This window comes from Triturus cristatus, chromosome 7 (genome assembly GCF_964204655.1).
Source record: "Triturus cristatus chromosome 7, aTriCri1.1, whole genome shotgun sequence".
Classification (NCBI taxonomy): Eukaryota; Metazoa; Chordata; class Amphibia; order Caudata; family Salamandridae; genus Triturus; species Triturus cristatus.
The window spans coordinates 225,910,943-225,936,782 of record NC_140590.1 but is presented as its reverse complement, the minus strand read 5'-3'; the positions used below and the strand labels follow the sequence as shown (position 1 = coordinate 225,936,782).

The window sequence follows — 25,840 nt, the reverse complement described above, 5'->3', positions numbered from 1 at the left end:
CCCAAATGTACCCTCTTACTTAGGGCTGCCGCAAACCTCGTAATGTCAATTGCATGAATGGTGAAGTTGTCTGTCTCCTCTCCGTTGGCTTCTGATCAGTAGCGTGGGCAGTGCAGATGTACCCAAACTCAATCTGAGGCAGTTGAAACACCCTGCTTCCCCAGGAGCTCACGCTGAAGGAGGCAACCACAGGACCGCCCACAGTATAGAAATGAAGTGAAGGTTGACGGCTCACACACGGCTGGGGCGCCGGACCTCCAGAGTGCACTGCGAGCTTACCGCATAGCAGCACGTCCCTCAGAAGCTGGCGCGCCGGCCCCTCAGAGAGGAAATTACCTCACAGGACGTCCGCCGCCTTTGAAACTCCAGAGAAATTTCCTCTAAGAAGAGCTGCTGCAGCGCTGGCTCAATGGGGTGAAACAATATGTAGTGTCCCCACACGGCGCTTGCCTCAGCGCGTCCTCAGATTAAGAAATGCCCACCGGGAAAACGAAAGCTGCGCAGGTTCAAGGACGCACACATCCACAGCCCTCACAGCAAAAGTCCAATAAAGTGGCGCAGGAACACCCCCACCTTCCGCCGACTCCTGAGGGTGAGAGCGACGGCAGCGCACCTCACAGGAATGAGACCCACAGGCTTCAGCTCAAATTTCACTAATGGATAAATCCTTTCTCCTTACCGCAGAAACAAAACAGGAAAGCAGCCTCAGGGCTATGCAGAGGGCTGAGAAATAAATGTAGCAGTCAGTAAAATCAACCAGACCCTTGCCCCAGGAAGAACTGTAAGGAATAAACTGGGGTGTCCCCTCATGACGATACTTGTGGTGACCAACGCACAATAGTACTCAGCAACGGATCTGTAATGTAGCTGGAGACAGAGAGAAGACACTCTGGAAATACCTCGCAGCAGGTTCGTCGGATCCACGATGGTCTGGGGTCAAGTCAGGAACTCCCATGTACTTCATAAATTAGCCGGTAATAGCCCCAACTCAGCCTCCTCACAGGCACCGACACGAAGAAGTTCTCATCCGAATGCAGAAAGGAGAGAGCACTGAAAGGGGAGATGACAGGAGTGGCCCCCTTCTCCAAATCGTCGCCAGTGTTATAATGAAGAAAAACTCTTAAGCAGGTAAGTTCAAGCGTCTTTATTCTGTCATCCACTCTCCGCAACTGACAGTCTGTCAACATTCCAATGTGAACTCTGGTGGAACGTTCCAAGAGGGAGGAGGGGCGGGGGAGAGAGAGAGGAAGCTACCACTGGAGAAGGAGAAGAGAAGAACACCACAGAGTAGAGTACCAGGAGAAGAGGAGAGAGATTACAACAGTGGTCCTTAGGATAAAACCAATTTTTCAGATTAAGACAGCTAGAGACTGCTCATCGTGTAGTGGATGCTCTTGTTCTGTAACAAACTGCACAACAAACGTCATGGTTGTGCTGGAGAAACAAAAGCTATGCCTAGTGCAAAATGCAAAAGGTCAAAGTCTGTCAGGAGAAGGATGAAGGATGCATTCACAAGCCATCATGCTTCGTTAGTTAAAGTATTTTATAGCACATCAGATCTATAGGATTGGGGCATTTTCTGAGTTTCATCAGCCTTTCTAAGCACAGCAAATGTATGAACATGAATTTTTTCGGTGTCTGTACAGTACTTCTAACAGTTTATTTAACACCCATCATCTATTTAAGCAAATATTTTTCCTAACCTAGATTTGCTATATCAGATGCAGCGTAATGCAGCCAGACATGTTGCTGTGCTGCATCAAAAGGAGAGAGCAGGGATGCACCATAGCTACTAAGTTAAGGCACATTTCCTCTATCTTTCTGCATAGGTGCACACAGTGCAGCCTAGCGTCAAAGCAGACACTCTTGCGCCATGGTGCATGGGGTTCCAGACAGTAATGTTTTTGTGCAGGAAGGCAAATCGTCCTGTACAAAAACAATCCTCCGTCACATTTTCCTCTTTCTACGTGTGCTGTATTCTGCAGCACACATGGAAAGAGAAAATAACATGCTGAAATAAAGGTTTTTCTGTTTGTTACACCTCTTTTTGGAAAGCATATCAATTTGAGCATTTCCAGGTCTGCTAGTCTTAGTAAAACTGGGAATGTGCCAAAATTAATGGGTGGATGCTTTGTAACACCCACTCTCCACCCATAGAATGCCTTCCCAACACTGTAATGCAAGGTAGCCACTTGCACTGCCTTGCATTGCTCTATATCTCCTAAGTCATGCTGAGTCACGCAAGGTGGCTTGGCATGCCTTAGGGCCTTATTACAAATGTGGCGGTCCACAGACTGCCAGACTCCCGAGGGTGCGGCAGTGGTAGACTGCCCAAAGGTTAAACCACCCTGCTACCACCGCAACTACCAGGGATCAGAGATCCCATGGTGGTGGCACAGCAGCCTTAAGGCCGCAATATGCTTGTCGGGCCGCTGTGGCCCGACAAACATTTTATGGGTTGCCTTAGCACCACACTTTTCATGGCAGTGCGACTGCCATGAAACGTGTGGCAGTGTGAAAACAACGGGGGCCTGGAGGGCCCCCTTGCGCCTCTGCGCCATGGAGTGCATGCAGGGGGGCACATGTTGTGCTTGCACCCCAGCACCTACCACTGGCGTAACGAACATTGAGGGGACCTCCCTGCACTGTACGAAGAGGGGCCCCCTCCAGGTTCAATCAGAAGCTCTCTGGCCAGAGTGCATTGCCAAGGGGAGCCCCTGGAGCTTGGGGCCCCCCTGCCCCGCAGGGGCTGCGGGGGCCTGTGTTACGCCCCTGGCACCTACACGGAATGTACTGCAGCAGACCATGCCATGCAAGTACTGATTTTGACAATGGCAATGCAAGGGCTTCGTCAATCTGGGCCCCTGTATTTTAGCATCTCTGAGACACCATTCACATCAAAGATTTCTATTGCTAAATACGGTAAGCCACAATACGTTTGCCTACCCGTAAGACAATATTTATGTTTCTATTTTGGAATAACGCATTTCAACTTCTTATTTTTGCAGATGACTGTTAGGGTAAATTAAATGATATGTTGTTTTTCTCGCATAAATATGCCACCTATTTTGTTCTATTGTTCACACAAAACACATAAAATTTAGTGTTCTCTTAGTTAAATGTCAGGATCTCGCCAACAAAAAAATTAATTGACAAAAATATCATGGTCTAATTATTATTACCAAAAAATATTGCTCCTTTAGATGTGAATTTTCTAACATTAACTCCAGTGGGGCAATATTGTTGTAAATCGTATTGAGGACACAATATTTATGTGGGCGTTTATACCACTATATACTAGTGCTATTCCATTCTATTATCCTGGATTGCTGACGTCTGAAAATATTAGATGTCTACAGTTTTTTGGTAGTTTTGTCATCCAAACTTGCCATCAAATTATCATAGAGTAGCAGGCAGTTTGCTAGGACCTTCAATTTTGACCTGTAAAACAGAGGTCCTCCCAGAAAAGTGTGTTGAAGCTAAGGATGGAGCTTCATAAATGATATTTCCGAGCATTTTCCTCAGAACTAGTACATTTATGTTTTTACTAGGCCTGGACTAAAATTCCGTTCCGGTCGCGGAAACTGCGATAATTTTACATTTTCGCGTTCCGCGGAGAGCGCAGAAATGTCAAAATTTCCGCAATCCGCATTTTACCAGAAATTTTTTGCTTGCTCGCGCTGTAAAATAATACATTCTCGCATGCGCGCCACTGCCTTACCTGAATCCCTGCGTTCGCCGACAAGTTTTCCCGATCCGGTCGCGTTCTCCATGAGATGTTGGATTGTTGGTAGCCATTTGCGCTGTCTCGCGACAGTTCGCGCCCGCAGTGACGTCATTCGTCGCGCGATCACGTCTTTCTTCTCGCGATCATGCACCGCGAGACAAGTGAAAACAAGATGGCCGCGCCCGCGAGCAACCACATGGGTAAGTTGGCGAGCCGCGACGATGCAGAAAATACCGCGAACGGGTGGGAAAAAAACTTCCGCATCTTCGCGATATTTCCGCGTGTTTGCGGAGATTTTTAACATTTTCGCGATAATTTCGCAAATTCCGCCCACCCCTAGTTTTTACTTTACCTGACACAAGAGCATAACATTGTTCTTTTAATCCAAAAGAAATGCTGTTACAAGAAGATCAGGTCAATCTGGGTTGTTGCGCCTAGGAGTTGAAATGTTCTACCTGCTTGTACAACAAAAAAAATCTTCCCTCACTTAAAAAGTGCACTTGCTTATTGAAAAAAACTGAACACATAAACCCTGAAGATTTGAGCTAAAATTCCTTCATGAACTTCTTTCTGATCACTTTTGCATTAGGTTAACTAATTGCTCCAAATTGTACTTTAAAGTGTACATGCTTGCCAATGCAATAACATTTGATTTTTAGACGTATATGCACCATAACTGTATAATCGGTGTTTGTGTGTGTGTTTAGATATACATATATATATATATATAAATATATTGAATGCAGTTTCCATAGGAAGAGCTATTTTTGATTTGCCAATAACTTTGGCGTAGTTTGGCAAATCTTCGTGACATTTTCAAAACTATCAGGACAGTCACTTCAGCTGCTGTCTTGAAAATTTTGTGGTAATTCGTCAAGTGTGGGCTGAGAAAAAGGGGAGTCCTGAAACGCTTTTTCTCCATGTTAATTTTCATAGGAAACTTTAGACACGGCTACAGTCTGAACTGCAGAATGGAATTACACCAAATTTTGTAGAACGGTAGCACTTGGTCCAGTAAGCACTCTTTTTATTAAATGGTGTAAATCTGTTCAGTAGTTGCTGAGAAATGTAAAGATTCCTGAGATATACAACATGTCGCGGTGGATCCGCAACCCCTCCCGATCTCTTATCTGAGATCTGATTGGCTGCCAACACTTCAAACCAGGAAGTGTTGGCAGCCCTCTTGTGACTTGGTTGAGCTGAGTCTCAAGCAAAAACATTTAAAAAAAGAAAAGGGGGCAGGGTAGAAGCACCCTCATCACATAGGCCTCTTGGAGGGGTCCCACAGGGACCCCCATTGCCCAAAAACATTATTATAAAATGTTTCGGTGGGAGTGGCGTTGGATTTGCAACTGCTGCCGAAAATGAAAAAAAAAACACGAAGCCCTTTGTTTAATTTACGCCCCCCCAGGGTAAGCCAGTCCCGGGGGCAAATAAAAATAACTATTGGGGGCCCTTCACAGGCCCTCGCATCCCCCCGGGACCACCTCTCCCCGGGGCTAAACAGAAAGGAAATACAGGAGGGCATGACCCCCCGCAGCCCCTCCCCAAGGCTGTAATTAATTATAGTACGTGGGGAAGCTCTAGCCCCCCATGCAGCTCTGGGTACCACCACTTCTCAGGGGCTAATTCACATACATGTGTGGGACACATGGCCCCCCGCAACCCTGAGCACTGCCAACTCTCCTGGGCTATAATAAATTAAAGTGCTTAGCGGGGCAGGAGCCCCCCATGCAGCCCTCGGAACCTCCACTTCTCTGGGGCTAATTCACATAAATGCATAGGGCCAAGGCCCACAACGCAGCCCCGGGATCCTCCACCTCCTCAGGGCAACTGCATAGTAAATAATATATGGGGGCTGTGCAGTCCCGTAGCTCTGAGGACCACCACTTCCCCAGGGCCTAAGTTTTGTTGGAGGAGGGCCGTGCGGCCCCCCTCGTGGAGCTGAGGTAAGCTGTGGGAAAAAATTGCTCCCGGAGAAGGGGGTCGTGCAGGCCTGCCTCCCCATTTAAATAAAATCAATGAACGCCAGACCAAAATAGGCCTGGAGAGGCCATAAATAAAGGCCTAGGCCTGGGGGTGGGATCCCCATGGCCGACAATTGCCTCAGGAGGGAGGCCACGTGGCCCACCTCCGATTAAAACAACTAAAGGGTGGACCCTAGGAGATGGGGTCCCTGGGGCCAAAATAGGCCTTGGGAAGGGGGGCCATGTGGCCCCTCTACATTTTTAAAGACATAAAGAAAAAAGAAAAGGCCTGGCCCCGGGGATGGGGTCCCGGGGTCCATAATCGGTCTGGGTAGGGAGGTCGCGTAGTCTCCACCCAATTTAAAAAAAAGACTGGCCCTGGGGACGGGGTCCTTGGGGCTGAAATTGGCTGCCTAGCCCCCCTTCCCTAAAAGACAAATATTTAATGAAAAAAACCTCTAGCAAGTTGCCTGAGGCCACACCTCCTTCACCACCACTCTGCAAACGCACCACCTGGTGCAGTGGGGTTTGAGAATGAAATCCTCTTGAATGCTGAGGGCCTTTTATGGGCCAACAAGCCATCTTATTACCTCCAGTAAGTCCCAGACAGCAGGATTGCTAAGAGGACTCGAAAGTCTCGACCCCTTTCCACTCTGCAAACACTCCTCCTGGCGCGCTTCTGGTTGGGTAATGAATTCCACTTTACTCCCAAGGGCCTCAGGACTAAAGTAGACAATTTTCCCCTAACAGAAGTGTGTCAGGAGGAGCATGTGCAGAGTGGTGGAGAAAGGGGGCGTGGCCTCTGACAACCTCTCAGCAATCCAGTGGTGGGTCTTACTGGAGGTGGCAGGAAGGGTAGTTGTCCCCAAGGACCCTCAAGAGCCAAGATGACTTCATCCCTCAACTAGTAGCTCACCAGGGTGTGCATTTGCACTGTGGTTGAGAAAGGGAGAGTGGGCGCCTAACACCTCTCATTAATCTCATTGTGTGGGATTTACTGGATTTATAGAAGGGTTAGTTGGCCCCCAAGGACCCTCAATAGCCAAGGGGACTTCATCCCTCTACCCGTAGTGCACCAGGAGGTGCATTTGCAGAGTGGTGGCGAAAAGGGCGTGGCCTCCTACCAGGTCTCAGCAATCCCCTGTGTGGGACTAACTGTGGTTAACAGGAGTGGTAGTTGGCCCCCAAGGATGTCCTTGGGGTCCAATTACTCATCCTGTTATCTGCAGTGAGTCCCACACCGCAGGATTGTTAACAGGTCTTGGGAGGCCAGGTCTCCTTTCTCCACCGCTCTGCAAATGCGGATTGTGGTGCACTACTGGTTGGGAGATGAAGGCCACCTTACTCCTGGGGGACTTTGTGGGACAAGAAGCCCTCCTGGTACCTCCTGTAGATCTTACACACCAGGATTCCTGAGAACTGTCCGGTGGCCCAGCCCCCTTTCTCAGCTACTCTGCAAATGTGACTGCTAGTTAAAAAACCTTAGAAATTCACTGAAAAAAAACAAACCGTTTCAAGGACGTTATAGGTAGGAATTACCATTTAAAAAACATTAGAAATTCACTGAAAAAACCCAAGATTACAGAGACATTATAGTTAGGGGCAGATTCTACTCATAGAAAACCAGAGAAATTCGCAGTTATAGGTAGCTGAGCTAACTATAACATGCGCCCCAGAAATGCACTGCTTATGACCTCAGATATTACAGCACTCATGACATGGTCAGAGACATCACTGATGACATCACTGATGACATCTCAAATGACATGACTGATGACATCAGCCACAGAATATCTGACACTCCCACTCATACCCCTATACAATCTTTCTTACACCCACTCCTACTCCCACACAACTATTCACTAACCCATTAAGACCTATACCAGTACTTACATACCCACTCACTGATTCATCGATCTACACACACACCCGCTCACTCACCCATAAAGCCTCTCATACACCCCCTCACTCACTAATACATCCACTGGCATATCCACTTATTCATCCATACAGCTACTCGGTCACTGAATCAGTCACCTATGGAGCTCCTCAAACACCTACTCAGTCACCCATACAGTCAATCATACAAACATACATTACACTCACACTTCCTCAACTAATCATATACATACTAACACATACTCACCTATACTGTCATTGACACAAGCAGAAACTTACCAATACAGCCAGTCTCACATTCACTCACTCACCCATAATGACACTCACATACCCCATCACTCACCTATGCTGCCTTTCACATAGCCAGTTACTCACCCATATACCACTGACACATGCACTGACTCACTAACATAGCCATACACACATCCATTCATCTAGCCCCTCACACATGCACTCTCTAACCAATACAGCCAATGACTCACTCACTTAGTCATTTATACAGGCAGTCACACACCCCCTCACCCACCCACACAGATACTCATACAATCATACAGGTACCCAGACAACCAATTTCTCACCCTCATGGAAACTCACATACCCACTCACACACCCATATAGTCACTTAGAAACCAACTGACCAACGGATACAGACATTCACACAACCTAGTTACTCACCCATACATCCACAGAGACACCAGATCACTCACTTATACAATCAATCAATCAACTTTATTTGGTTTCAGCATAAAAAACCATAAAAGTTATCAATACATAAAAGTTTCATAAAATAATAACACAATTCATCGCAGTTAAGTTACATTCCACAAGAGTCCATATTAGTCCAAAACCTAAGGTGCAAAGTTAGGTACATATCTCCTTCACCCTCAGTTAAAAATTAAAATAATTAAAAGAATGGGTCCCAAGGCCTTTTCTAGAGTATATATATCATTGGAATGAACATTGACCCTGACCATTACTGACATTAAATCAAAGCTAGCCCTGATCTTCATAGCAGGTTTCAGGTAGCTGAGAACAAAAAAAATACATTTGTCATTCAGAAATTGTAAATAAATAAGAGCTGGACTGGCCTGCTTAAAATGTATCCTCTTTAAGATCGGTGCAATAAAGGTTTTCCGGGGGACTTCATGAAGTTTACAAAATAACGTAAAGTGCAAACAACTTGCCTCTGCTACCCCCCGCTCCCCCTAGGTATGGCCAGCAAGAAATGGAAAATGTCCTGGCGAAACCTGGTTAATAAAAAACGTTCATAAATACTTAAAAACCCCAGGAGATAAGGCTCAAATAGTAGTGCTGTTTTTAACATAAAAAATTTACGGACGCTAGGTTTCCTCAATTCCATCTCTTCCCTCTCAAGTTTCCTTAAACTGCTAATAGACTCCCTTATTAACCTAACATCCTTTTGGTTACTAGTTAAGGGATAGTATACAATTCGGCTCTTCCTAACCCTACAAAACTGCTCTTGATATATCTGAGCCATGGTATGTTGAGGGCATTCACCCGCACCAGGTCTCTCCTGTTCCTTTGTTTTAGAGGGCCCCATTTCATTTGCTCGTCCATTACGACCCCCAAGTACGAGAAAACTTCAGTGCAGGGTACTTTAGCAGAACCTACATTAAATTGAAATAATTTTTGGGGGAGAGTACCCACCTGAATAACATAGGATTTAGAGTCATTTGTGGATAGATCCCAATCTGACATAAAGGCAGAGAAAGCATCAAGCAGGGTTTGTAGCCCCCTAGCAGTCCTAGATATAAGGACCACGTCATCCGCGTATAGTAGGACTGGGACATCACGTCTGCCTACACGAGGATAATCTACCCCTGTTAACAATATGGCTTTATCTTAATCATTAATATATAAATTAAACAAGAAGAGTGCTAGAATACTGCCTTGGCGTACACCTCTCCTTAAGTCAAAAGTACGTGAGACTCTTAAATCCTGCGAGAATCTGACATAGGCCTTAGTTGCATGATGAAGATCTTCTAGAAAGTAAATGATGTTTCTGTCTACCCCAATATCTATCATGGACTGCCAAAGTTTGGTCCTGTTCACGCAATCAAACGCAGAAGACAGGTCCATGAATGCTAAATAAATGGTACCGGGACGGGCAACCATGTATTTATTAAGAATGATGGTCAGGTTAAGGCACTGGGCCACCGTAGATCAGTCTGGGCGGAACCCATACTGTACATCTGATAACATAGCGTGTTGTACTGCCCAGCTAGTCAACCTGTCTAGAAGCACTCGGCCCACCACCTTAAATACCGAGTCCAACAACGAAATCGGTCTATAGCAGTGTGTACTGTCTCGATCACCATTTTTAAAAACTGGCACTATGGTTGAGGTAGCCCAGGACTCAGGACATCTTATCCTTGCCGCAGCGTTTGCTACTGCAGCAAAGACCTGAGCCCAGAAAGTTGGATCTTATATGAAGAGATCCGGAGGAATACCGTCAGGTCCCGGGGCTTTATTACTTTTCAACTTATACAGTCAGTCATGTACCCACTGATTCATCCTTACAGGCACTCTTACATACACTGATTCACCTTGGTGTATATATATTTAACACTCATAAACATTTTAAAAAAAACACTTACACTCACTGGTATCATCAGGGATGTCATTTGAGATGTCATCAGTGATGTCACTGACCATGTCATGAGTGATGGAATATGTGAACAGTGCATTGCGGGTGCACAAGTTATAGTTAGATCAGCAAACTATAACTGCTGAATTTCTCTGGTTTTGGACAAGTAAAATCTGCCCCTAACTATAATGTCTCTGTAACCTTTGTTTTTTTCAGTGAAAATATATAGTGCCTGTTAGACCCGGCACCTTAGCGTGGGTCTCCCTTCCATTTTTTGCTGCTGCCTCATGTGTTTTTGCTGGTTATAGATGCTTTGGGCACTGTGCCACTGCTGTCCAGTGCCACAGTGCTCCCTATGGTAAATTGATGCATGGATTAGTGACTCCATGATTGGATTATTTGATTTACTGGTCAGACCCTAGTATAGTGCACTGATTGTGCCCTGGGCTTGTAAATCAAATGCTGCTGGTGGGCTTGCAGCAATGGGTGTGCCACCCACAGAAGCAGCCTGTAAAAGTGTGTCTCAGGTCTGCCATTACATAGCCTGTGTGCAGTCTGGTACTGCCATGCTGACTTGGCAAATGCACCCACTTGCCAGTCCCTAAACATTCCCTTTTCTTCATATCAGACACCACTATGTTAGGCCCAAGGGCAGGGTGCATTGTAAGTATAAGTTAGGACATGCCCTGGTGTGTGTGGCATGTCCTAATAGTGAAGTACAGGCATTTTCGTTTTTCTCAATTGCAAGGCTACCTGTTCCTCATAGGCCAGAATGGGCAGTTTGATTATTACATCTTATAATCCTACCTGACTCAGGGAACTAGGTAGAAATTCCAGTTTAGTATGCCTGAACTCAGAATGATAAAATACATCTTTTAGTGAAGTTGGTTTTAACATGCTGTGTTTGAAAATACCACTTTTAGAAAGTAGGTATTTCCTTGTCTAACTATTCAAGCCTCTCTCTGCTAGGTTGTGTATTCCTTGTCTGGAGTTTGAGTGACAGGGGCTGGGGGATTCCAGGAGACAGGGTGAGTCAGCACAGGGCTGAATAGAGAGATCTGCATGCAGATGGGTGGGAGGAGTTGCACCTGGGACCTGAATAGGGCTGTGCCGTCCCTCCACAATGCTGGCCCCACCTCCTGTGGCGCGTCAGATGTCCCTGGCCTACACTGTGAAAGGAAAGAAGGAGTCTTGTCAACAAAGTGCTCCAGGACTGACCAGAACTGATTTGGACAAGGCAAAGGCCACTCTGCCTTCAGAGAACAAAGAGAAACTGTGTATAAAAAGGGGGACCCAGACCCCAGAATTTTAGATCACTTTTGGGAAATAAGAAGAAACCTTTGCTGAGGAGAGGAACCAGAGAGACGGAGGAGAGACTATCCCTAAGCTGAAGTGCTGCTTGGGGGATTGGCCTGCAGTGGTTGCCTAACTGCCAAGGAAAGGAGAGAGGAACCTTGTGTGTACTTTCATCAACTTGTGAAGGATCTCCAAGGGCTTGAGAAAGAGCTTGCCTCCTGCTGAAGTCTCAGGGACAACAGACTTCACCAACCAGCTCCCAAGAGTCTTTTGGAAGTGCCTGCTGCTGTGCGAGGTTTTCTGAGGGACTGCGTGTCGCAAGGAGCTGGAAGCGCGACTCACGAGCAAGAAGCATGTCTCCGAGCTGCCGCTGACGCTTCACAACACGAAAGTGCCTCACACCACCGGAGAAGAGGATGACGTCGCACCAGATGCCGCCGCATCACTGGGAAAGCGTGTCGCCGCTGCAGTTGTAGCATCGTTGCCAAAGCGCCTCGCATCGACGGAGAAGAGGATCGACGTCGCAGCAGACCCCGCCGCATCACTGGTAAGCGTGTCACAGGGCCTGTCGTGACTCAGAAGAATCATTGAGTCGCCACATGGCCGTCGCATCGTTGCCGAAGCGCCTCGCATCGCCGGAGAAGAGGATCGACGTCGCATCAGTCGCCGCCGCATCACCGGGAAGCGTGAACGTGTCGCAGGGCCTGTCGCAGCTCGCATCGTGTCGCATCAAGAAGAAGACGCCATCTTTGTTTCATTGCACCGGATCTTCATCGCATCATGGTGTTGCGCGTCGCACTGCCACAGAAGCGCAGTAAGAAACCGACGCATCACCCCCCTCGCAGAAAAGAACCGACGCCTCCCCTATGCATCAGTAGGGAACTGACGCATCACCGTTCTTGATTGTAAGGAACCAACGCATCACCTTCTCTGCAACACTTTTGTTGTATAGCGTTACGCATCCCAAAGTACATTGAACTCAAAGTGTCGAATTTTGCATCTAAAGAGAACTTGTGTGGTGTCCATCTGTAGTGTTGCCACAGGGTTACTGTATGTGTTCACAAATGCTTTACACACTGCCTCTGGGATAAGCCTGTCTGCTCGTGCCAAGCTACCAAGGGGGTGTGCAGGGGTTATTTTAGGAGTGAACCCCTTTACCCTGACTAGACGCAAGGGTCCCTATTTGGTCAAAGGTACCTAACTCTGCCAACTAGAGCCCCCCAAATCTAACAGTGCCCACATGCATAATTAAAAGTGGCCCGAGGGAGGTGGCAGTCCCCTGGGCAGGGGGGGTCAGCGAGGCTCCCCCCACTATATGGAATTAGCCTCAGGGAGGTGGTAGTCCACGGGGCTTTAATGAGCCCTAGGAGGGGGGCCCGTGCACCCCTCCTATATTCATCAAATGCCCCTGGGACCTTGCCCACCCAGGGGTTATTCAAAAGCAAGCACAGCAGTCCGCACTTGATTTTTAAAAAAACTTTGCCACAGATTTGTGGATCCACACGCGACTAATGGTCTTTACCCCCAGTAGAGTCCCTGAGGGACCACCCCACCATATCTGGGGGCTAGGATATTCATACCCTTCCCCCTATCTTTTATGTTTTACTTTTTTTCCAGGACTCAGTTTCAAGCCAAATCCCAAGATGGCTGCAAAGACTTCATGGATGAAGCGTTGGCAGCTGATCACATTTTTGTAGGATCCATGAGGCCACTGCAAGGACTTGTGCCCCACGATATCTATATATTTTTAAAGTTAGATATCTCAAAAACTACTAAACAGATCTACTCTGGATCACAAAAATCACGCTTTCTGGACCAACATCTAGCTTCCTGCCAAAATTTGCTGCAAATCCATTCAGCAGTTTGGGTTGTAGTTGTGTTCACAAAATGAAAAATCCTAATAGACTTAACATGGGGAAAACGGGTTTTGGGCCCCTCCTTTTTTCTCGGCCCCTGCTTGATGGATCACCCCAAAACCTTCAACACAGTAGCTGAACCAAAAAGGGGAAGTTTTGAGAATTTTTCATGGATATTTGTCAAGCGGCGCCAAAGTTATTGGCAAAAGAAACATCTGTTTTCCTATGGAAGCTTGGATCCTAACTGTAACTCTATATATATATATTCACACAAAAAAACACAGGTTAAGCATACGTTATAGTTAGTCAAAATGTATTTATGTATAGTAAACAAACCCAACTTTAACTACACAAACATTAGAATTTGTGCTATTATAGACATTTTTTCAAAATTTTGTATTTAAGCACCATTTTCACATAAATGTAAGTGATACTTAGAACTCACATTTCAATTACATAACGCGCCACCTTATATACACATCTTGCGTACCTCTGGGCACAGTCTTCTCGCCACACTACAATAATTGTAACTCGCAACTACCATGCAGTGTGTTCAGGAAAATCATGTAATTTCACGTCATAAGTTTTGTTATTTCTGCACTGATTTTAAATGCTCTAACTTCTGTAATTTGCAAGGCTATAGGTACTAGATGGAAATGGTGTGAGTTATAGTTAATGTAGTGTGGCGAGTGAGGGGAAAGGAACATATCTGACTATACAAGGAGGGAAAGAGTTAGTGCCAATTAGGAGGCTTTCTCCTGTGGATACATTTTTGTTCACCTTCGCCTGTTTCTTTTTGGGCTATGGTGGTAAGCCGGGAAGCACACAGAGCTAGGGATGACAGATTTATGTTCTCTAAAGTCACCAAAAGAGAAAACCTAATGATAAATAAGGACAACAGCCAAGATCGGATGGCAAAGCTTAGGCAATTGGAGAAATTGATAAGAATTGAGGTGGCAACATGGTGGGAAGGTTCCTCACTTAAATATTACCTGGATAACCGCATTATTCCCAAGTGCTTGAGAATATTTACTGTTCCTACTTATGAGTCAGCTGATTCCAAAATGCTGGAGAAATGGGCACATAGATTCCACAAAGAGCTCAGGAACAAGGCTTGAAATCTTAATAAATTATGCATGTCTTTACAGAAAGAGAACACTGAAAGAGAGCAATAACTTCAAGGAGGAACTTATACCATACAAGGAGAAAGAATTTATAGAAAAGTTCCTTAGTGATATGGAATCAGGGTGGCTAAATAAGAGGATGACATCCAAATGGGAAAGCAGTGCAAATTTATAAGAGATTTTGAGAATTATGAAAAGGGTATTGAATCGAAAGTATGAGGAATCTTTGAAAAATTGCAATCAGTACTTCCTCAATATGGCACCACCATTTCCAGGAAAGGATCTGCAACTGGGGATGAGGCGGATGGTTCGTAATGATTGGCCATGTGGGGGAGTGCTGCTGTTGCTCCCGCTTCATGGACACTTTCCACCCTGTTGCCTACCTTGGGCCCTGAACCTGTCATTTTGTTGCACAGAGCTCAGTGGAGCACTGAACTGCTGCTGCACCTTGAGTAGGCAAGCCTCCACATACACATACCTACAAGCCTGTCGTGTTGCCACACAGAAAGCACGCAGAGACAGGTAGGTGATTTCTCTTTCTTTATTCTGGTTGTCCATCCGTGCTCGCAGGCATGTCTGTTCCCTTGTCCTCGTGGTCTCCCAATGTCCCGTCCCCACTCCTTGACCATGGTGTCTGGTTGCAGTCCCCTTCTTTTACTAGGGTGCAGGGTCCTAGTGCCCTCTGTCCCAGGTCACGACATCTCCCCCTTTGTGGAAAGGAAGAAAACAAGAAACCGATGGAAAAGAGAGAGAGAGAGAGAGAGGGCGATAGAGAGAGAGAGAGAGAGAGAGAGAGAGAGAGAGAGAGAGAGAGAGGGAGATGCTTTCTGACCCCCATCATTGCATTTCCTCAATCGGTCTATTTGGCTTCCTGCTCACTCTCCTTGGGCATGACCCTTCCATCCTTTCGTTTGGTACCCCTTCTTGTCTCTCGTTATTGTGTGCCATTCTTCCCATGCTGTCCATGCCGTCCTCTTTGTCATATGTTGCGTTGCTCTTGGATGGTGTATCTCCTCCTTCCTCATCTGATGTCTTGAGCTCCTTGAAATGTGAGCTATTTCTGGTGATCTGGTACGGGCCTGATGCAGCTGTTATCATTGGCCTTTTGACATTTAATATTGTCAGTGGTTCATCTGAGAACGGACTGTCTGATTTTCTTGATTGTCTTTGGTGCACCAGAACTGAGTCCCCTTGCTTCAGTTGTGATGATGTGGCATGCCTCCTGACGTCCGCATATAGTTTCATTTTGTTTTTCACTTCCTGATCTGTTGCTGCAATGCTCTTGTGTTCTGGTGGTGCTTTTGCCTCTAGTTGGGGCAATTTTGTCCTGCTTGTCCTTCCCAGCACCAATTCTGCTGGGCATCGTCCTGTGGAGCTATTAGTAGGTTTTGGTAGTCTCTCAATATTTGACAGAGTGGCTGGCCTACAGAGATCTGTGCCAGTTTTTCTCTTTGGACTGCTTTCTTGATGTTTCCCATGAATCAGGGGCGTTACCTTCTGGTGGTGAATGCCCAGGTAGGCCATGAACTTGCGAAACTCCTCTCCTGAGAAAGGAGGCCCATTGTCTGTCTTCATAATTTGTGGGGAACCCCAGTCTGCAAAAATGTAATCCAGTATCGGCAATGTTGCAGTCTCTGATGTTGACCATACAGACGTGTCGTACTATGGGAAATCTGGAGTACTCATCAATGACCACTAGCAATTAGTTGCCAGTGTCCAATGGCCCATGGAAATCAGCTGCCAATGTTGTCCATACTGCCCCTGGATGTTCTGACATCTGCAGCATATTTTTTGTTGCTACTATGCCTCTGTTGGACTCATGTGCGGGTCCAGAATGCCGCTGCGCGGCTGCTGGTAGGTCTTCCTAAGTCGAGCTCAGTGACCGCTTTGCTTCCTAAGTTGCACTGGCTTCCTGTGGAAAAACGCGTCCAGTTTAAGGCTTTATGTGTGGCGCATAAAATTCTATCGGGTCAGGCCCCTTTGGGCTTAGCCAATTTACTTAAGCCTTATACCCCACGTCGCCTATTAAGATCGGCTGGCTGCGCCCTAGTCTGTACCCCTCGCGTCTTCAAAGCCAGAGCAGGTGGCCGCTCCTTTCGGAATTTAGCCGCCAAACTCTGGAACTCATTACCGGTTTCTATCAGAACTATTCAGAAACACTTGGCCTTTCGCAAAGCTATAAAAACCTGGCTCTTTTCCGGCCCTGCCAAATCTTTATATGTTTAGCCGTTTTCTTGTGTCTGTCTCCTGGGTGTTGGTCTTGGTCAGGGTCGTGCTGGGACGCCCCGTTGCTGGGGCAGCCATAAGCGCTATAAATCAGTCTAATAATGTGCTAGGTTTACAGTCTGCCGCCGCAATGCTTTTGGCATTACTATCCTTGTTCCTCTTGGTGTCATTCCTCTTTCTGTTTCTGAAAGTTCCTCTTGTATGTTTTTGAATGCCAGCATTTCTTCTCTGCTTACTCCTTCTCGCATGGTACTGTTGTTGCTTACGTGTCTCTATCCTTGCTGTCATGTTCTTGATTTGACGGCCTGCATTGTGGCATCCCCTGTTGTCTCTCGTTCCAGCTCTTCAATTGTTATTGGTGCGGGAGTGTTCTGCCTTAACACAAAATGTAGGTACTCTTCTGCCATGAAAGTGTTTTCTGGTGCCTGTGGTAGGAGATGCCGAGACATGTAGTCAGCTGGGTTGTGTTCCTTTCCCGGCTTGTGCACGATCTTGAAGTCATAGTCCATCAGTCTTATTCCCCACCTTTCAATGGGTGGCGGTATCTTTGCGTTTGGGTATCCATATATTGTTACTAGAGCTTGGTGGTCAGTTACAATGGTGAACGTTTTTCTGTAGATGAACATGTGGTAGTGTTCACACGCCCACACTACTGCTAGACTTTCCTTCTCTGGTTGTGAGTATGCTCTTTCAATGTCCGATAAGCTCTTGCTCTCATATGCGACAATGCGCCTTGGCGAATCTTTTCCAGGCATTTGTTGTACCAAGATTGCTCCTAACTCTACCGGGCTGGCGTCAACAGTGAGCTCAGTGCATAGCAATGGGTCGAAATAGGCAAGATGGTCTACAGCCATTACTGCGTGTCTTATGGCCTCAAACGCCCTGCCACATTCATGTGTCCAGAAAAATTTCTGACCCTGCTTTGTTAGGTCCTGATACGGTGTGCTAACTGTGGCAAAGTCCTTTATGTATCGAGCACAGTAGCTTGCTAACCCAAGAAATGACCTAACTTCTGCTACTTCTGTTGGAGGCCATGCTTTTTACAGTGTTTCTACTTTTCTGAGATCCGGCCTCATTCCTTTTTTTGAAAAGAAGTGTCCTAAGAATACTAGTTCCCTTTTTCCCAGTTCACACTTGTCTTCATTTATGGTCAAGCCTGATTGTTCCAATTGGCTGCAGACCTCAAGTAGGGCCTTGTTGTGCTCCTCATCTGAACGACTGAATACCAGGATGCTGTCACTGTAATTCAAACTGTTCTTTACCGGCCGGATAACTTGTCTTATGATCTCTTGAAGTATCTCTGCTGCTGCTGATATTCCAAAACGTAGTTGTTTGTAGCTAAAAAAACCCATGTGGTTGGAGAATGTCGTAATGTATCACGATTGTGGATCAAGCTCCAGTTGATGGTATCCTTCGCAAAGGTCTAACTTTGAGAATCTGCATGAGCCAGTAAGACAGCTGATCAAGTGAGGCCTTGGGTGTCCTTCCCTCTCAATTGCCGTGTATGGTATTCTCATGTAAACGCAAATGCGTATCATTGAGGTGTTATTCTTTGGTACTGGTACTATCGTAGATACCCATGGGGTCGGTCCGCCAGCTGGCTCTAGGATGTCTTGCACCATAAGGCTTTGTGTTTTTTCTTCCACATGTGGTTGCAGATGTATGGGCACTCTTCGGTGATGCTGAGCCACAGGCTTAACTGCTTCATTGATGTGTAATGTTATTTGCTTGTTTCTTAGTTTGCCCAGTCCTTGTAGTATGGCTGGACGTTCCCTCAGAATGTTCTGTCGCTCTGACATGTTGTAGGTCATTGCTAAAAGACCCATCACCTGTGCAGTGACATTGCTTAGTAGACAGGGTGCTGGAATGTCTGCTCGTAGTACATGCACCTCCTCCTTTACCAACATTTCTTTGTACGTCAGTGTCCCTATGAACTTCCCCATGTTCACCACTGGTGTCCTTGAGCCCCAGGTTAACACATCAACAGTGGGCGGTGATAGTGGTGGTTTCACTCTCACCTTCTCATATTTTGACATACACATGATGTTGCATGTAGTTCCACTGTCTAGTACGAAGTTTGTGCTGTGACTCCCTACCTCAATGTTCACTGTCGCTGTTTTCTTTATCTGCTGTTTGTCTACGAGATGGATGTGTTTCCGGCGTGCGATCTTCCGTTGGTACCACTGACCTCAGATACAGTCGTTCTGATACCTTGGCCTGTTTGTTCCATCGGAATCAGCTGAGGGACTGCGATGCTCTATGTCCATGTATCATGCATAACTTCTCGTCACTGCCCGAGGTCTTGCTGGTCTCCCGCGCTCACTTTTGAATTGTCCACTCATGCATGCACTCGTGAAATGTTTTTCCCTTTTGCATTTCTGGCATTTGTGACCCATCGCCGGGCAGGCACCGGCATGTGGGAATTCAAGTCCACAGCGATAGCATGTTCTTTCTTGCTTCTGCTTCCGGGGCGGCGGTGTATTGTCTCGTTTCCTGATGTTCCCAGCTACGCGGTTTGCTAGTTCCACTCTTCTTGCCTTTCCATTTTCCATTTGTCTGGCATGTGTTGTAGCTCTGGCCTCCACTCAGGCCATGGTCAGTATTTTCTTTAGCGTGTACGGTTCCTTCAGTATTCGTGCACAGAACTCCACTGACTGACAGCCTTCAATGATGCCCAGTCGTATGGCCTGCTCATTGTCAAATTTGGTCGAATTCGCGATATGTAACTAGTTTGCGTAGTCTGGTTGCGAAATTGTTGAGGGACTCCTCTGCCAGTTGGCACGTGGTATTGAACGTGTATCACTCATAGTCCACATTTCTTTGAAGGTCAAATTTGTCTGAGAAGCACTTTATCAGCCCTTTGTGTGTTGAGGTCTGTTCTGGGGGAAATGCTATCAAAAGGTCCTCAGCCTCATCACCTACGAAGTTTGGGAACAAATACATGCTTTGCTGATCTGTGTAGCCCTTGCATGTGGCGCGCATGTAGTGTTCAAATTGCCTTATCCACCTTTCCCAATGAATGCCCGTTTGTGGGTATGACAAACTGAAGGGTAGTGGTCTGCGGAAGATTGCATTTGCGCTGTTCTTGTCACTTCCATCTTCTGTCATTTTTGTTGTGGTGCAGACATGATTCTCATTGGCTCTCCCGCCTGACTTTAAAATGGCCGCCGAGATTTCTGCCAGGCGAGATTTCCTATTTCTTCTATTGCCTGACTTTAGGATGGCCATCAGGCTTTTCCAGCCTCTGATTGGCTCTCCCACCTGACCTAAAGATGGCCGCCGAGTTCTCGCGAGATTTCTGCTTAAAATCTACATGGGAGGTTTGGGGCTTTCTCAGTATTCAGCGGGCAGCTGCAGTCACGGTCGGGTGCACCGCTCCCCTTCACCTCACCTTTCCACTCAATGCAGCCAGGGTGAGCACCCAATGTTGCTGTATTTCCCTTCATACAGACCAGGGTGATCTCCTGCCTCCGCTCCTCCCATGACAGTGGTGGGCTTCCAATGATGCATTTTCTCTTCTGGCAGCCGGCGGACCAGGGTGGGCTTCTGATTCCATTTTCTTGCGACCGAGGTAGGCTCCTGACATCGCGTTTCTTCTTCTGGCGGTCAGCGGACCAGGGTGAGCTCTTAACTCCCTTACGATGTTGCAGAGGCCACGGGCATGCGCTTCTGGTGGCGATTCCAGATCCCACATCGTCATCGCCAGCTGTCATGTTGCCACACAGAAAGCACGCAGAGACAGGTAGGTGGTTGTCCGTCCATGCTCGCAGGCACGTCTGTTCCCTTGCCCTTGTGGTCTCCCAATGTCCCCTCCCCACTCCCTGCCTGGAAGTGGTGTCCTCCTTTTACTAGGGTGTAGGGTCCTAGTGCCCTCTGCCCCAGGTCACAACAAATCCCACGCTTCCTCCACTTTCCAGGCATATAATTTGCCCCCACACATCCATAGGAGTAGATACCCGAGAGCAAATACTGCTGCCGGCAGCCCTGCTCTCCTGCTGTATCCAAGCCATGTTTGTCAGCCGCAGCTGCAAAATGTCCCTCTCTCCCTCCTTTTTCTCAAACTTTCCATTTGCCTTAATCACAATGTCTTTTGAGGATGTAGACAGCCATAGCCCTGAAACCACTGAGGGGATTCAAGCCTGTGGTAAATGGAGCAGATTGCTTCACTGGGAGATAGAGCTGCAAATATCGCTATTTGCCAGCTGCCTCATGTCCTGGAGACTGCAAAGATAAATGCATGTCAGGCTGAGAAAATGATGTGTGTAAATTATTTTGTGATTAGAAGGTTCTACATATGATGTGATAATTAGGGGTGGGCGGAATTTGCGAAAGCGACTTTCGCAAATTATCTTGAAAATGTAAATAATCTCCGCAAACACGCGGAAATATCGCGAAGATGCGGACGTTTTTTTCCTGCCCGTTCGCGGTATTTTCTGCGTGGTCACGGCTCGCCAACTTACCCATGCGGTTGCTCGCGGGCGCGGCCATCTTGTTTTCACTCTTCTCGCGGTGCATGATCGCGAGCAGAAAGACGTGATCGCGCGACGCATGACGTTACTGTGGGCGCGAACTGTCGCGAGACAGCGAAAATGGCTACCAACAATCCAACATCTCGTGGAGAACGCGACCGGATCGGGAAAACATGTCGGCGAACGCGGGGATTCAGGTAAGGCGATCGCGCGCACGCGAGAATGTATTATTTTATAGCCCGAGCAAGAAACAAATTATCGCTAAGCTGCGGAATGCGGAAATTTTGACATTTTCGCGCTCTCCGCGGAATGCGAAAATGTCAAATTATCGCAATTTCCGCGAGCGGAACGGAAATTTAGCCCAGGCCTAGTGATAATTGACACTACGGCACAATCTTTGACGAAGTTTTAGTTGTGTACTTTCTGTTCTATCATTATGTTAAGTCTCTTGCTCCATATTTCAGAGCCTGACCTGCTTCCACCATGCATATACTTTATACCACAAATGTGCACAATTTTGATTTTAGGAAAATATAGGTCTCTGGTGGGGTACTGCATATCTTACATTGGATGGATCATATGTGCAAAGGAAGCACTCTCAATGGACACCGTTGTGTAAAGGGTTCAGGCCCCCTTCTTGGTATAGGTGAATGTTCTCTCTGGGTAGGACAGTAGGACAGTAGGATAACGTACTAGGATGTGCTCCCATTCAACCAGGCTGTGTGCCAGTATGTTAGGAATTCCTACCAGCACTTCTTGAAGCACTCGCATTGGATAAGTGTTTTTTTGCAGGGTCAAGGACTTTTATGTTTGGTCAAGCCGCACTCCCTTAAGACAATATTTGAAATATATATTATCATATATGTTATGTTATAAAGATGTCCAAGGTGAATAGCCCAGCACTAGCCTACTACCACGTTGGCACAACACAGAATCAACATAGAAAGGGCCTATGCTGCAAACAGCCAGGTCTTCAGCTGCTTTATAAAACACAGATGGGTATGAATCTTCTGTAGCTGTAAAGGCAGGTTATTCCATAAGGCCTGAGCCATTGCTCAGAAGGAGCAACGGCCTAGTCTAACTTGTTTAGTTTGAGGTATGAGAGTCAAGCTCAGGTTGGCAGGGCAGAGGGCCACAGTAGAGATGTATTGCTGCAACAGGAAAGCCAAACTAGGTGTCCCCTGCTTGTTCATAATCCGATCAATCAATCGATCAGGAGTTTGTAGGGTGTGGCTACTCACCCGTGAGGGTCTCAAGGCACTGAGGTTGGGGGGAGCCTGCTGATCCGTGTGGGCACGGAGGTTCCTTTCAAGAGCCAGGTCTTGAGATCCTTCCGGAGGGTTGCTTGAGGTGGAGGGGCAGGGAGTTCCAGGACTTGGTGTCAAGTTAATAGAAGGATTTTCCTCTGGTTCTGGTCTTGTGATTCCGTGGGACAGTAGATAGGGCAAGTTGGGTCGTGCGGAGTAGTCTGGCGGGTGCGTGGAATGAGAGGCGGTTGTTCAGATATATTGGTCCTGCGTCATGGAGAGCTTTGTAGGCGTGGGTGAGGAGCTTAAAGGTGATTCTTTTATTGAACTGGAGCCAATTCAGTTGTTGGAGGTGTTGAGTTATGTCGCTACAGCCGGGGATGCCAAGGACCACTTTGGCTGCATCTTTTGATCTGTTTCGGGGGTAACGCTGACGTAGAGTGTGTTGCCGTATTCGAGTCTGCTGGTGATAAGTGAGTGGGTGACCGTCTTTTTAGATTCTGTTGGGATCGGGATGAGAATACGGCGTAAATCTGGCAGTTCATTTTGAGTGAGAAGTCCAGTATAATGCCCAGGTTCGGTGCGTGGTCTGTGGGGTTGGGGGGTTCCCAGTGCAGCGGGCCAACAGGAATCAACCCAGGTGGAGGCAGCGGGTCCCAGGATGAGTACTTCGGTCTTGTCCGAGTTGAGCTTGAGGCAGCTATCTTTTATCCAGGTGGCAACAGCATTGATCCCGCTGTGAAAGTTGACTCTGACGGCTGTGGGTTTGTTGGTGAGGGAGAGGGTCAGCTGGGTGTCTTCGGCGTAGGATACGATGTTGAGTCCATGGTTCCTGATGATGGCCGCAAGGGGGGCCATGTCGACTTTGAAGAGGGCAGGGCTCAGAGAAGAGCCCTGGGGCACTCCACAGCTGATCTCTGTAGGTTCTGAGAGGAGCGGAGAAAGTCTGACTCACTGTGTTCGACCGGTAAGGAAGAAGTGGATCCAGTCCAGAGCCTTGTCATGCATGCCGGCTACAGGGAGCCTCGTGATTAGGGTGTGTTGGGAAATAGTTTCAAAGGAGGCTGAGAGGTCAAGAAGGATGAGGGCTGCGGATTCACCCTGGTCGAGGAGGGAGTGGATGACGAATAATACCCGTTTTTTTCAGATTCTGAACTACCAGCATTCGGTTTCATTCACCACCCCATAACCAGGGATCGCTTTTCCGACCATTCGCACAGCGACGTTATCACTGTTTTCATTTTATTGTCCTTCATATTCGTCATTTTTTTTGCACTTTTGCCATCACATTGTACCATTCCCCAGGACACCCGAATGTTTCTTAGACATCATCGCTATACCGCGCTTACCCAGCTCCAGCAGTTTTCCTTATACTTATCTCACAGTGACATTCCGTCCTTTTTTAGACTTTTACTTTCAGCAGTTTTCTTTATTACATTGTAGTCATCGTTTGACTACTCAGCATATTCATTTCCATTTAGTTTACCCTTTCCCTTATAAGCACCTAGTTACCCATTTCTATGTGTTTTTACCACTCTAAGATGGCCTACACGGGCCCCTCAGTCCTAGTCCTTTTTTGATTTTTTGGTTCACGTATTTTTACCTCTGGATGTTTGTAGCCCGTTACGGTACAGCCGCCAGCCGCTGTGCAGCATTGTTCGGCTCCGATTTACATCATTCTCGGTAAGCGGTTTTTTGATTGCCGCATCGATTTGCATTCCTGCATACCGCGCTCTTCGTTACTTTTTTCCTTACGATGGCTTTACTTCTTTTAGACTTGGGTTATCAGCTACCAGCTTCTCTCTGAGTGACACATCAGTTACCACATCGACCGCCTAAAGGGGTGAGCATTCATATTTCGTCTCACTTCGTGGCATTATTGCCTCGTTTTGTTGTGTTTTGTACTGAGATCACGATCTCATCTTACGTCTGTTTGTTTCATTTGCAGCATTTATTTATTACCACACGCCTTGGAGGGTTACAATTGCTTCCCTTTCATTTGGTGAGCGTATAATCTTTTTATTCAAGTACTAGTTACATCACTCTTATTGTTGCTTTCTTCTTACATACTTGCTTGTTTATTTATTTTTCTGCATTCAGGTTACAATTGTTATCAGCCTGATATTCCTGGTCATTTCAAGGTACATTTTCTTAGACCTCATATCTTGGCCCCCTATATTTAACCCCCTATCTTCTTTTTTTCACAAGGTTTGTATCTCTTAACACATGCAAATTTTTCATCTATAAATTAACAACTCATTTATTCCCCACATTTATTCAATCCTTACTTTTTTTCACATCAACTAACCACACCATGGTGGAGTAGTTTCATAAAGCATCACATGATCCAAGTTTACTTGCATTTGAGTTTTTGATGATATAACATAATGGTTCCTACATGTTGTCTTTTAGAATCATTTATGATGTCTTTGTAACATTGATATTCTTGTTCACAAGTTTCGCCTGATGAAGGGACGTGTCAGTCCTGAAATGCATCGGGCTTGCTTTTAAATATTTTGTATATGATTTCATGTGTTGCTCATGATTTAATGACCACATGCTATGTTCATTTAAGCTATATGATGTATTCTTCTGACATTCATATGTTCATGTAATTTGGATTAATGCATACTTACGTGAAAGTTGATGTAACGAAATACATTGTTTGAAGCACAAAATTGGTTCTAACCGTTCAGAATTTGTTCAAGAACTTTGAATTTAAATAATAAGGGTTCTTCTGCAACCCAGTGCACAGTGTATACAACCCCATTGGTTTGTAACTTCTTTCTTTGTTCATAGACGCTTGACCCGACAGCAAGCGTTACACTGTCGCACCATTGTGATCAATTAAAATATTTAGCCCATAGGTTTAAACAGGTGTGCGCCTCCTCCCCCATTTACTTTGTTTCTCTTAAAGCTGCAAGGCATAATTCCATGTTTGAGTTTGCTAAACCTTGGGGCAGATTTATGTTTCCTGGCGCATCCCTGCAAATCAGCATGGATGCGCCAGGAATGATGCGTCACGCAAGTTTACCCTTGCGCCACACATGATGCGCCGCATTTACAATGCGGCGCATCATGGCGCAGGAATAAACAGATGCGTGACGCATCCGATGGCGTAAGGTTGGCGCAGTGCTTCAGTTGCGTCGCAAGCGCGACGCAACTCCAGCACTGTTCCAACCTACCCTATCCCTAACATGGTGCGTCAAGCCTTACGCCTGCTTCAAGCAGGCGCAGGGTTTTGGCGCATCAGCGTTGGGAAAGTGACTCAGTCAAATCTTATAGATTTGACTGAGTCACTTTTCAGGGGCGTTCCTGCGACGGAACGCCCCCCCCTCTGTCGACACGCCCATGTGAAACCTGACGCAGGTTTTACGTGGCGCAGGGCTTTACATCACGACGCATCTCCATAGATGCGTCA

General features: G+C 46.6%; 1 protein-coding gene and 1 long non-coding RNA gene across 2 annotated transcripts in view; one reads left to right on the top strand and one right to left on the bottom strand.

The window, feature by feature from the left end:
- LOC146809271 (alpha-tectorin-like) overlaps nt 1-25,840 on the bottom strand; it is a 324,857-nt gene that overhangs the window by 237,203 nt on the left and 61,814 nt on the right. The window lies entirely within an intron of this gene.
- On the top strand, nt 24,034-24,423 carry LOC146809273 (uncharacterized). Its single transcript, XR_014965537.1, has 3 exons — nt 24,034-24,102; nt 24,195-24,262; nt 24,368-24,423. It is a non-coding gene; the product is annotated as an uncharacterized LOC146809273 (long non-coding RNA).